The sequence below is a fragment of the Conger conger genome, chromosome 18 (assembly GCF_963514075.1).
Source record: "Conger conger chromosome 18, fConCon1.1, whole genome shotgun sequence".
Lineage (NCBI taxonomy): Eukaryota > Metazoa > Chordata > Actinopteri > Anguilliformes > Congridae > Conger > Conger conger.
Window position 1 is genome coordinate 16325075 of NC_083777.1, and position 13770 is coordinate 16338844.

The 13770-nt window shown below is 48.0% G+C and overlaps 1 protein-coding gene across 1 annotated transcript in view; it reads right to left on the reverse strand.

The window, feature by feature from the left end:
- The window catches only part of LOC133118143 (inositol polyphosphate-5-phosphatase A), a 128499-nt gene that overhangs the window by 97473 nt on the left and 17256 nt on the right, over window positions 1-13770 (reverse strand). The window lies entirely within an intron of this gene.

Sequence of the window (13770 nt, forward strand, 5' to 3'; positions counted from 1 at the left end):
ATAATTCATTCTGATTAGAATGCCAAAACATTATTTATATCTTGATTAATTCCGAAAATCCAGTAATTTCCTCACCCTTCTTTGAAAAGTGTCATAATAAAATGACAAACAACTATACAGCAATAACATAATACATGTATGTTCTTAGAAATGTCATTATGACACTTGCAACAGAAGGGTGAGGAAATGACAAAAAAAATGTTATACGTATTAGAATGCAAGTGAAGTAGTGAAAAACGCAACATTCCATGGGCTAGCACCACCACTGAGATCATCATCATCATCATCATCATCATCATCATCATCATCATCATCATCATCATCATCATCATCATCATCATCATCATCATCATCATCATCATCATCATCATCATCATCATCATCATCATGAGTGATGACAGGCCAGTCCTTTAAGAAGCAGACGACCCGGGCGGAAAACGTGCAGAACGCCTGTAAATGACTGTGCGTTACCAGATTAGGACCCTCTTTATCAGTGCTGACCATAAAGAACAGACAGGCCCTTATAGGTGTCTCAATGCTATTATTGTTCCCAATATGCCTTACAAACCACCCTGTTCAGGGTGAAGGTATCCTCCGGGGTGCTGAAAACCTCTCGTCCTGCTCCAGTGGGCCAGCCAATCAGCAGCAGATTAAAAATAGCCAGGGCTCCCAGAGTTCCTGGAAAGTGGCCGAGCAAGAGCCAGACGCGCATCACACAGAGAGGAACTCAAAAGCACCGGCATGTGCACTTCCTGTGGGACTCTCAAATGAGAAGCCATCTTTTTTCAAGCAAGGATAATGTCACTCGTAAAATCCGCCGCACAAAATGAACAACATAAGCAATCTAATATGATGACAGTTTTGCACTTTTCTCCAGTTGTTTGCGGGTAAGTGGAAACCTTGTGAGGATGCACTGCAAAAAAAGCGACTTAAGAAGTGTTTTGTAATGAGAAAATCCGTTTTTTTCTCTCAAGTGAAAAATCGTAGCTTGTTTTACATTACAGTTTGCTTGACTTGAAATTCTTACATTTTCAAGTGAAATAACCATATCGCCTCATTGGCAATATTTTTGCCTTATTTAGAAAAAAATAAGATAGAAATAAGATTTGTTTTGTCTTAATATAATACTTGCTGAGATTTACTTTAGTTTTTTTTTGCAGTGTACAGTGTGCAGAATACAGTTAACTGCAAATTACAGAAATACAAGTGGCACCCAGATGGAATCAGCCAATGGCTATAGGACACTGCAGACCAGTTTAGACCATGGAGGTGAGAACAGCGTAAGATGGCCAGGTTAACAGGCCAGGCCAGCTCACTGAGCGCACGGTTAATGAGAGACCGGCTTTCTCCTTCACTCCCCGCGTCCAAAATTAGCCCAGGCTCTCTCCGTCCCTAAGCTTATCAAAAGTTAATTTGCAGTTAATTAGAGACGGGGCTTCACTTCACGTCGGGTTAAAAATATCACACTGCTTCCGCAGAGACCTCGCCTCCCCTTCCCTCTCTGGCCTACTTTTGACGAAGCGGCGGGAATTAGCCGGGCGCTGATTGAGTTTCCTCCTTTCACGGACGTGCTGCTGCTCGCCGTGCAGAGGCTAGCGTCACAGACTCACAAACTCTCTCTCGCAGAATGAAAAACGCTCTTCAAAGGCCCGCCGATGCAAATGAGTCACTAACACACGCTGCCTTCACACTTTGCGCACAAACTCTCACTCTTAACTCTTACATGCACACATGAGAAGATTAAGGGAGCAAGGCCACTTTATTATGAATAGCACAATTTTATTTCATTGCTCACTAAAAATAATCCCTGCGTGGACACAGTCCTAACTCTGAGGCTCATGCAGCCATACAAAATCATTTCAATAATTTAAACACACGGTAGCAGTATATAGGACAGTTTAAGTGTTAATTGAACCTGGATGTAAAAGGAGCATTAATAACCAGGCATCGTGGCTTACTGGAACAGCCATAGTAATGGGGGTGTGGCTTACTGGAACAGCCATTGGAATGGGGGTGTGGCTTACTGGAACAGCCATAGGAATGGGGGTGTGGCTTACTGGGACCAGCTAAGGCAGTGGGGGTGCGGCTTATTGAGAAGAGCTATGGGCATGTGGGTGTGGCTTAGAGACAGCTATGGTCAAGGGGGTGTGGCTTATTGAGAACATGAAAGGCCACAGGGGCGTGGTTTACTGTGCCCCATGAGGGCCACAGGGGCATGGTTTACTGTGAAACGTGAGGGCCACATGGGTGGCGTTTACTGTGAAAGGTGAGGGCGACACGGGTGGGGTTATGGAGGAAACCTCCACAATCCCCACACCGGGACCTCTGAGCATGCGTCTTCATCTCACACGCCAATACAGCCGAACCGTGTTATCACACTCACGATTCTCATCTCAGCGTTTCTGTGACATTTCACACAGTGGAAAATCCTCACTGCGTTCCTCCTCCCCCCCAATGGAAACCACAGAAGAAGAGATCTCCACTCAGATCGCACGTGTGCACACGCAACGGCAGTCAGTTGTCTAATGATCCGGGGCAAACGCTGGGAACACATGCACAACCCATGACTCAAACCCAGTCAGCCACACCCTGCGCCCAGCCCCACACATTCTCATGCACAACATTACCAGCTGTCTGGAGAAGCTTGCGGAACAGGTGAGAGGAATCTAATAGAAATCTTTACTCAAGCTATTTTTGGTCTTCTTTCTCTACTTTCTCTATGACAGAAAAGGTTGAGCAGAGACACATTTTCCATCTGCATGTCAAGAAAGAGGAAATGAGCTTCCCTTCCTTTCCCTCTCAGACGAATAGCCTACAACCACACCACTAGCAAAGGAGTCAAAGACTAAAACAACCACTCCACTAGTAAAGCTCTAAAGGAGTCATAGACTAATACAACCACTCCACAGGCAAAATTTTAAGGAATCAAAGACTAAAACAATCAAGGAGTCAATGACAAACATCACACCAGTATCACAGCCTCAGACTGGGAGAGAGAGGTCCGGGTGAAAGCATCCCGTCTGTCTGTCTGTCTGTCTGTCGGTCTGTCGGTCTGTCGGTCTGTCGGTCTGTCGGTCTGTCGGTCTGTCGGTCTGTCTGTCCATCGGTTCGTCTGTGACTGAATATGGCATTGAAACGCTGAGATAACAATCGGCCCCATTCTGCTCCTCATCCGGCAGAACACAGAGGCGCGGTTGCCTGGATACTCGGGCACGTAGCGGACCCAGGATTCCGTGTGCAAACAGAGGCCAGGCTGTCACTGCTGTGACCTTGAGGAGCTTCCCCCGTGCTGCTGCCCGCAAACACGGGGAGTTTAATAAGACCGTCATCAATCTCCAGCTCTGATTCCCCAGAATAACATCCATCCCAACAGGCTACATTTACCCACAATAAAAACCTCTCACCTGCTGGTCTGCCCCTCCATCTACACGGGTACTCATTCCCCACCGTTCACTGTGGACCAGGAGCAGCGGACACCCTGGGGATTCTGGGAGATGCCCCAAACGCTCACTCCATTTCCATTGCAAATGCCACTATTCCCTTACAGAGTGATGTGCACTCAAAGAAGCCCACCAGTGCCCAAGCACCTGCCCAGTTGCCTTCGTAGGAGACAGTGCCCTTCGGCTTTATTTCTCCTTTGTTGCTCTCTCCCCTGCTCTCATTAAATAGATGAGGAGACATAAATACAATGCAAGCCACACAAAGCACATGCACAATGCGGGAGTTGGCCTTCTACTGTTGCCAGACGTATTTTGGCTTCATTAAGCAGCGTCCTTCCTGCATGCCGTGTCCTCCTGACTAACTGACAAAGATGTTTGTTTCCCCAGATACACCTACTGCAGGGATACGACGGACCAGTTACCATAGTCGGGGAAGCATGCTGGGTATTTTAGCTGAATCTGTACAGGGCTGAAAGGAAAATTACCTTCCTTCCTTGAGCCCCCTGAATAAATACCACTGCTCGCATTTCCAACTTGTTCTCAGCAGATACCTGCGTCTCCAGATACCGGCCAACCTTCACTACCACTGCTAGCAGGCTGCAGCTTTCTACCATTAACCCTGCTTTGTTTGAAGCACAGGAAAACTCAGTAAAGCAGAGAATGCATATTCGTAAACATATTTTATTGCTTTATAAGCAATATATTATTAGAGTTGGTTTCGACAGCCCGACCTCGTGGTGCAGGTTTTTCCAAGGCTGTACATGGGCCTGTTTCATAAGCTTTAGCCACAGGCCAGACAACCAGAGGGAAGTTATACATCATAAACCAAAGCAGCTTTTTCATAATTTACCAGATTTAAACAATTAATCTTCCACAGAAACGCACCACAAACACATCACACGGGAACATCCGTTTCAAAGATTATTACATTAGTCAATGAAAATGGAGATAAATAGATAAACCTATGCTGTAAAAGCCTAACACAGCCATTGCGGACAAGTTCCAATTCAGTCGGGAGGGAACATTCCAGAAGAAAAAGCATTAAACTCTGAATCAGGTCCGACACTCCGGACTTGAGCGCAGACACGCGAGCCCTGCTCACAGCACAATCTGTTCCATTAACCCCACCGTGAGCTCATGAGATCCGCCCGCCTGTGTGGACACACAGCTGCTCCCTGTCTCTGGGCACTTCAGGGGAAAAGTAAGGGGGAGGGAGGAGAATTTTGGGTAGGATAATTGTGCCCTGAAGGGAGGTTTGAGGCTACAAGATGGCAAATAAAGCCTGCGATTGGGAGTGTTCGTTGTTTTTGAGGAGAGGAACTTACCAAACATTTTACATTTATCTAAAACATTTGAAATGCTTCAAGATTAATTCAAGCTTTTCTTTCTCTCTCTCTTTTTTTTTTTTTTTACAGCTATGGATTCCGATGTTGCATGTCCGATGTTGCATGCAGTGTATCCTTAATTTGTAACACAGCAACTTTTGATGCGTGGAGAATGTTCCCTCTAGAGTCTAGACCACAGGAACACAGCAATCAGTTATTTCCACTTCACTGTGGTGGCGTTCAGTTTGTTTTAGTTAGAAAATGTCCCCACACACACACACCACACACAAGCCTACAACCCCACACACACACACACACACATACAGTACACACACGCTGTGAAACTACATTTCAGGAACTGGGGAGAGAGTGAAAATGTATTACTGAAAAAGGAGGGCAGGCCTTCCTGGGGAATACGATGGCAAGTGTAAAAATATCCGCGGTAAATGGGATGGGAGGGGGTGGGTTTGGGCAGGGGCTCTATTCAGCTCCGCGCTCTGATCTCATCTCGGAGCGGAGGTAATGGCAGGCCCTGATTGGTGAAGAGCAGCCCTGCTCAGCTGGTGCTGGTGACACGAGGAGCTCCGTCCTTCACTGCAGCCTCTCATTACAGAGATAATTAGCACGGGGGCTGAGAGCAATCAGCCAGCGCTGACAATTAGCTCTGAAACGAGCTCGTCGGAGAGGCAGCGCTACCTCCAGACTGCTGCACTGGGAGGGCCGGGGCACAGGGGAAAGTCAGGCCTCTGTCTCTCCTGAAACAGCAGGAGCAGTTCTCTCTCCCTGCATTTCAGCCAGGAGAGAATAACACACTGAGACTAACAGTCTGCAATACCAGGCAGAATGACCAGGTGCCCTTACAAGGGTGAAAATTATAGCTTTCACACGTTAATATAAATATATATTAATATGTGCACACATGCATGCATATGGGCAAGCTCTCTCTTTATATATATATCTCTATCTCTATATATATCTCTCTTTCACTTTATCTATCTCTCTCTCTTTATCTCTCTGTCTCTCTCTCTCTCTCGCTCACAGAAACATGCACACACAGACTTGAATATTTTACTTAAATGAAGATCAAAATAATGTACACCAAAGGAGTGAACTACAGGATTTATGAGTGATAATACATGTTAATACCTTAACAGTACCGAGAGAGAGAGAAAGAGAGAAAGAGAGCAAGAGAGAGAGAGAGAGCAAGAGAGAGAGAGAGGGAGAGAGGGAGAGAGAGAGAGAGAGAGAGAGAGAGAGAGAGAGAGAGAGCAAGAGAGAGAGAGAGAGAGAGAGAGAGAGAGAGAGAGAGGGAGCAGTATCACACAGGCAGTTTGGCTTTTGTCTGCACCACACCAGCCATCTGCAGTCCACTCATTAGCAGTCTGTGTACTTGTGCCAGTCTACCCAACATTTAAATGAGCGTTTGCCACTTGTGTAACTCTGAGAAACATGTTACTTCTATATACAAATCAAATGAACAGCAAATCTGTCATAGTTCCTTTCAGTTTTCATTCAGTGACCACACCAGCATCGTTCACTGGTACTGCATAAAATCGTCAGTTTCATTATTGCGCACGCACACACACACACACACACACACAGAGAAAGAGGCATTTGTGTGTGTGTGTGTGTGTGTGTGAGAGAGTGTGTGAGTGTATGAGAGTGTGTGCGTGCGCGTGTGTGTGTGTGTGGGTGAGAACGGTGCAGCTCAGATAAGAAGTGGTGTCAGGTCATGAGTGTGTGTGTGTGTGTGTGTGTGTGTGTGTGTGTGTGTGTGTGTGTGTGAGAGAGAGTGTATGAGAGTGTGTGCGTGTGCGTGCGTGTGTGTGTGTGTGTGTGAGAACGGTGCAGCTCAGATAAGAAGTGGTGTCAGGTCATGAGTTTGCCGGACCGTCCTGGTAGCCATGGTTTCACACTGCTGTTTATTGGGAATCTGTTTCAGCAGAGCAGGCCAACAGCCTGTATTACAGCAAACAACACGTGTTAGCAGAGCGGTGTGACAACATCCTCCCTCCTCTAAGGCCCTGCCGTTGTAGTCACCCTCAAAACCCTCACCATTACGGACATCGCTAGCATCATCTCAACCATCAGTGTAATCATAGACACTTCTCCCATCTTCATCTTCATCTTCAATATTATTATCATCATCATCACCATGTCAACCGCTATAATCATTTTCCCCACTATCACCAACCTCTTCATTATCTGTTTTTTAATGATTTTAAAACTCAAATTATGTTTTTTAATTGCCAAAATCCACAGGTGTATTCTCACTCATGAATTTTCCGGAAGGAAAACCCTAATTGCATTCATAACTCATTTTTATGAATGCAGAGGAACACTTTTAGACATGTCATTATCTACCCAGAGGAACTTGAGTTTCACAGTTTTTGGAGAAAAAGAAATGCAAGGAAGGATTAAATTTTTCTGTCACAGAGGACAGGTGCTAGCGTATGGGTACCCTGTGTACCACTGAGCAGAGTTAATTCAGGTCATAGTGAATCTAAATTAAACCCACATTCAGGCCTGTGACTCCCCCATTCCCTCAGAAGCCCTGGGTTTGACACTTTTTGAATAGGTATCGCAAGGTGTGGAGAGTCATTTGCATGCCAAATCCAATCAATCAAAATGGCTGTCCACGCTCCAGAGCAACCCATGGCCGCTGAGGTGACCCGTCACACTGGGAAGACACGCAAAGCGCCTGGAAAACGGAGAGAGAGAGAGAGGGAGAGGGAGAGGGAGAGGGAGGGAGGGAGAGAGAGAGAGAGGGAGAGAGGGGGGGGGAGGGAGAGAGAGAGAGAGAGGGGGGAGAGAGAGAGAGAGAGAGAGAGAGAGAGAGGGGGAGAGAGGGGGGGAGAGGGAGAGAGGGGGAGAGGGGGAGAGAGGGGGAGAGAGAGAGAGAGAGAGGGAGAGGGAGAGGGAGAGGGAGAGGGAGAGAGAGAGAGAGAGAGAGAGGCAGTATGCCAGAGTCAGAGGAATGGTGTGTGGGCAACTGGCGCTGCATACTATTAATTAACCTCGCCTTAACGATTATTCACGATTTTATGTTATGTAAGAATCTGTTACTACTCCTCCTGCATAATTCATACACTTTGCCCTTAAATGCGTGGCTAATGATGCGGACCTGGACTGAATTAAACCGAGAAGAGAGAGTGCACCAGGGAAAGAGAACAGTGTGAAATGCCCCCTCCCTCCATATTAGGAGGGCAGACTTAGCGCCGTGCCCTCGCAGAGACGCGAGACATAAACCTGATTCACGGCTCGTCTTTACCAGCTTCTAAATCCCACTCGTATAAATATGCCGCACGTTTGAACAAAGCAAAGGTCACCTTTAAGTGCCGCTTCCAAAATAAAAGCGCCTGAGCTTACCCAGTCATAACCCGTGAATATGAATGCCTTTATCCAAGGCGGGTTATGGCTTTGTCGTATAAGCAAGTGGCCGTAACCGCACTCGTCTTTGTCTTGTACGTTGGCCGTGTTCCTGCAGAGCGTGACGGCCAGACTCGCAACGCAGAACCGTCTCGGGGGAACGCTACGACAGCGTCACAGTGCGTGACAGTGTGTGGCACCGCGCGACAGCACGACAGCGTATGACAGTACATGACTGCAAGTCAGCGTGTGACAGTTTGAGCATGGGAATGCATGACAGCGTGATGGTGTGTGTGTGTATGTGGGATGCCAGTACAGGTCAGACCCTTTTAAAACAAGTGAAGACCGCCACACACACACACACACACACTACTCAGAACAGAGATGCGATTTCCTGTGTTAACGTTACATTCTCAGGCTCACGCGCAGGTTACTGTGAAATGAGCACGTAGTGTTGCTAATTGGAGGAAGAGAGGAAATTGTTTTTTAAGGAAGAGGACATGAAGTGGAGGATATCCTATCCAAAACCTTACAGCGGTGGGGGGGGGGGGGGGGGTAGACTCTAAAGCACATATACAGATGTGCTACAGACAAACAACAGGAGACCGGAGGACATGGTGGGGCAGGGTGGGGTGGGACAGGGCCAGTCCCCCCCTCCAGTGACTTCTAGTCTCTGGTTATAAAATGGTGACTGCACACCCAGGTTATGGACCGTGCTAGCTACTTGCTACATGTGGGTCATGAGGACTGATTTGTGTCGTGTAGACAGTCACATACAGTAGGTCTGCCACAGACCGATATGTCTGCCAGTTATAGGACTCTGATTGATACCACTGCACACGAGAGACCTGTCTAAGGACTCTGAGGGCTTCCCTGGGTCAGAACGCAACGTAATTACATCCTGTTCACATACCAGCCCTGCTACAATCCACACACATCTCTCTACACTGGAATACACAGCCCTGCTACACCACACACCTCTACACTGGAGTACACAGCCCTGCTACACCACACACCTCTACACTGGAATACACAGCCCTGCTACACCACACACCTCTACACTGGAGTACACAGCCCTGCTACACCACACACCTCTACACTGGAGTACACAGCCCTGCTACACCACACACCTCTACACTGGAGTACACAGCCCTGCTACACCACACACCTCTACACTGGAGTACACAGCCCTGCTACACCACACACCTCTACACTGGAGTACACAGCCCTGCTACACCACACACCTCTACACTGGAGTACACAGCCCTGCTACACCACACACCTCTACACTGGAGTACACAGCCCCGCTACAATCACCACACATCTCTCTACACTGGAGTACACAGCCCTGCTACACCACACACCTCTACACTGGAGTACACAGCCCTGCTACACCACACACCTCTACACTGGAGTACACAGCCCTGCTACACCACACACCTCTACACTGGAGTACACAGCCCTGCTACACCACACACACCTCTACACTGGAGTACACAGCCCTGCTACACCACACACACCTCTACACAGTGGAGTACTGGCAGATCAAGGTGACGGTGATGTTATAGATTTTGCACCCTATTTCAGTCTCCCAACTGCTCTGAACATAATCATAGCACTTAATTAAATTTCCACTAAGGACGGAAAATACTTTTGTGAGAGCACCGATACCACGGATTCACAGGCATCTGTGAGGAGTCTTTCCTTGTGGGTGTGTGTGTGTGTAGTGGGACATGACCTCACAGAGCCGCGGCCAGATTAAGTCGACTTACACACTCGCAGAAGTGACGTCACACCGCGCAGTTAACTCATTCAACTGGTAAAAACCTGTTCCCCACAACTGGAATAGAACAGTGCAGCCTGAACATTCCGTCCTGCAGATCTCCTTACCCACGCTGCATTTCCTCAAGAGAGCGCATCGCTGATCATCTGCTTCAGAATACGGACGAGGAAATACGAGAGGCACCTCACCAAAAACATACATAAACATACCATAGATTTGTAAAATGTATGTGACAAACATCATAATACAGGCCAAATAAAATTATCATGCATTTTCCAAACCCACTGCATCATGAAGGTGTAATGATTCCTGCATATCTTTCACATACTTAATGTTTCCCAAGCCCTCCCAGTGGAACAGGAGAATGAGACCGGGGCGACAGACGCCCTGAGGATCTGCTCTGAGGATTGATGGGCCTCACTTCCTCTCACCTCGCCAGGACAGGAAGTGCCCCGCTGCCGATACCGGCCCGGTCCTCAGACGCTCCGTTCTATTTATACAGCATTGTTCAGTGAAGGGAAGAGCAGGAGAACTCTGACCTCCTGACCCCCGGACCCCCTGACCCCCTGACCCCCTGACCCCCTGACCCTACGCTGGGCCTGAAGGCCTGGTGGACGTGGGACTCTCTATATGCTGCAGAGAGCAGAGCAACAGCATCTCTGCGTGCTGTGATCTCACCACGTAGCTCAGAGGAATGGGGATGTAGAGATCTGTTCTGGTTTAAACAAACGGCGGCATAAAAAGTAAGTCATGGAGTAAGTCATCTCCTGTGGGTCAAGAGGAGAAAGAGAAGAGGAGAGGAGGTGAGAGAGAGCACGAGCCTTTTTATTAATCACAGTCTTAATCACTTTGCAGCAACCTCAAAACAAACCATAACCGAGAGAAAGAGAGCAAAGAGAGCAAGAGAGAAGAGGCAGGGAGAGCACTTCCGTTGTAACTCATACATTATTCACACAGACTAGATGAGGCTCTTTCATGCTGACAAGCCACAAACACCTTTCAGTTCCACCTCAAAACAACGTTGATGAGTTCATGATGGCAATCACAAGATGATGATGATGATGATGATTATAATTCTGAGCTGTAAAAACCCAGCACTGCACAGCCTGGGGAGGTGAACGTCTTTGAGCCATAAACCACCAGCATCCTGACCGACATACCTTCACAGCTATAGAAAGCAGCTTATTCCAGCTCTCTTAAAGCTACATATATTCCACCTGTCTCACAGCTTCAAAGGGTAGTCCACTCCTGCTCTCTCATAGCTACAAAGGGTAGTCCACTCCTGCTCTCTCATAGCTACGGAGGGCAATCTACTCCTGCTCTCTCATAGCTACAGAGAGCAATCTACTCCTGCTCTCTCATAGCTACAGAGAGCAGTCTACTCCTGCTCTCTCATAGCTACAGAGAGCGGTCTACTCCTGCTCTCTCATAGATACAGAGGGCAATCTACTCCTGCTCTCTCATAGCTACAGAGGGCAGTCTACTCCTGCTCTCTCATAGCTACAGAGAGCAGTCTACTCCTGCTCTCTCATAGCTACAGAGAGCAATCTACTCCTGCTCTCTCATAGCTACAGAGAGCAATCTACTCCTGCTCTCTCATAGCTACAGAGAGCAGTCTACTCCTGCCCTCTCATAGCTACAGAGAGCAATCTACTCCTACTCTCTCATAGCTACAGAGGGCAGTCTAGCTCAGCTCACTCAGTGAAATGGTTAGTTTTGGCAAACAGGAAACGGCCCGCAGCGTAGACGCGTGTGTCAGGCGTTGCTGGACACGTCCCAAAGGCACGGCGTGGCGGGTTTTGGGTTCAGAGGACCGCCGCCCGCCGCAGGCCACCGCTCGATGAGGGGGCAGGGCCAGGGTGGGGCGAGGCCCAATCAGGGGGCCTGCTGGGGACCGGGCCCTTATCGCCGCTGTTCCCCTGCCTATAACATCCTGTTTGCGCTCAGGCAAGACAAACAGCCCTTCTGTCTGACGCGGAAGGCTACACAGGCCATCACATCTTCTGCACTCAGCTGATATCTCTATAATTGGGGTTTTCCTGGGCAGTGTTAAAAAAAGAGAGGGGGAGACTGAAAGAGAGAGAGGGAGGGAGGGAAAGAGTGGTGGGAATGAGGGAGGATGGCTTATACAGGGCATTCTGCTAGCACTTTCAAACCCTGCTGCACTGTGCACACATGCAAACAGGCACTTGCATACACACAAGTACAAAGGCACACACACACACACACACACACACACACACACACACACAATAGGCTATCTGCACATATGTTTTACATCAGTAGACCTTTGGGTTAGCTGGCTTCTGAACACTGCTTGTTGTTTTTCAGATTGCTTTCCCCCCCACAAATGATCTCCGCCCACTGCTGATATCATGGGCAGAAAATATTTTCCTTCCACCGCGGCTCAGTCACCCGCACACAGTTCCCACCACGGGAGTGTCCCTCTTTCTACCCATGTCACTGACCGCCTCCGTAACCCAAATCAGGGGTCCCCTCTGAGCGGAGAGGAGGAAAGAGGCCATCCCAGAGTCTGGGATTCCCCCGTCCTGAATCAGGCAATGGCAGAGCCCAGATGGGCCATCGGCGGTCGACAGCGGGCAGAACCCTCCGTGTTGGTACAAAGAAGACACGCAAACTTGTGTCTCCACCTCCCCCCTGCCACCCGCGGCTGTAACCAAGGAAACCAAGAACTGGTGACCAACATGGGAGACTCTACCTGAAAACTGTGTATCAAGCAACCTTTCCACAAAAGGTTACTGTGCATCTTCTGTGTTGCTGGTTAGAGTGAGTCTTGCCTACCTGTGTCTCCTCTTCTGCCAAACACCCACCCCCACTGCCTCACCCCTCACCCGCACCCCCGCTTTACCCCCCCCACCCTTCCTACTCGCCCACTCCCGTTTTCGGCCGATCTGCTCTGGGCGCAGTGTCTGGAACTCATTTCCCATGCATCCCCCCCCCCCCCCCCTCCACAACCCCCCACCGCTGACCCCAGCCTGGCCCCTTCTGCGCTATTTCAAGATATTTCCTTTTACAGAATTGATGAACTCTGCCTTTTTACAGCCATCCCCACCCCAAAAGCACTCAGTTCCTCCACAAGAAAAGAGAGGCCGCCATGATGAGCCGCATCAGTGTCCAACACCCGGCGAAAACGTGAGTGCGTCTGTCCGCTTGGGAGAAAATAAGCAGCTTCCTCATAAAGGCAAAGTTTGGAAAGTTTAATTAGGTCCATGTTGAACACAAGTATCAGTGTGGCTTTTTTTCCCCACTGAATTTAAGAACCGCTCCTGCCATTCCAGAAACTAGCTCAATGTAACCGTTCTGGTAAACAAGCCTTCAACAGGAGCTAATTAAACAAAGCTGGCAGCAAAAATAATGTTCTCAATTACCAACACGTTCAGCAACAATCAACAAGGGTTGCAAAAACTAGGATATGGGAACATCATTTACAAAGGAATGTATGGAGTTTCGTGAAAGGGGGGGATACTAATTTATTCACTTTGTGAATAATTGCTCCACAGAAGAAGAAAAAAAGGGAATATTTATTGCATTATTATTTCTTGGTTTTAATAAAATACCCCTGTATAGCAGATAACATTACCCCTTTCAGCAGTGGCCTACCACTTCAGCACAGTAGCTTAGCCTCTCTAAGAAACCTGGTTGTTTAATATATCCCTTGTTAAGATTGCATTTAATGATACAAAGATGAACATATAAGTCAGGTTTCCGACAAAGCCTACCAGATTCCGCCGTTTAACAACAGCAAAAGTGGTTCACATTAACAGCTGACGTAATGACTGCAACACAATGGCAATTGTTTGTTTGTATTAATAAATAAATGTTTCATCACTTC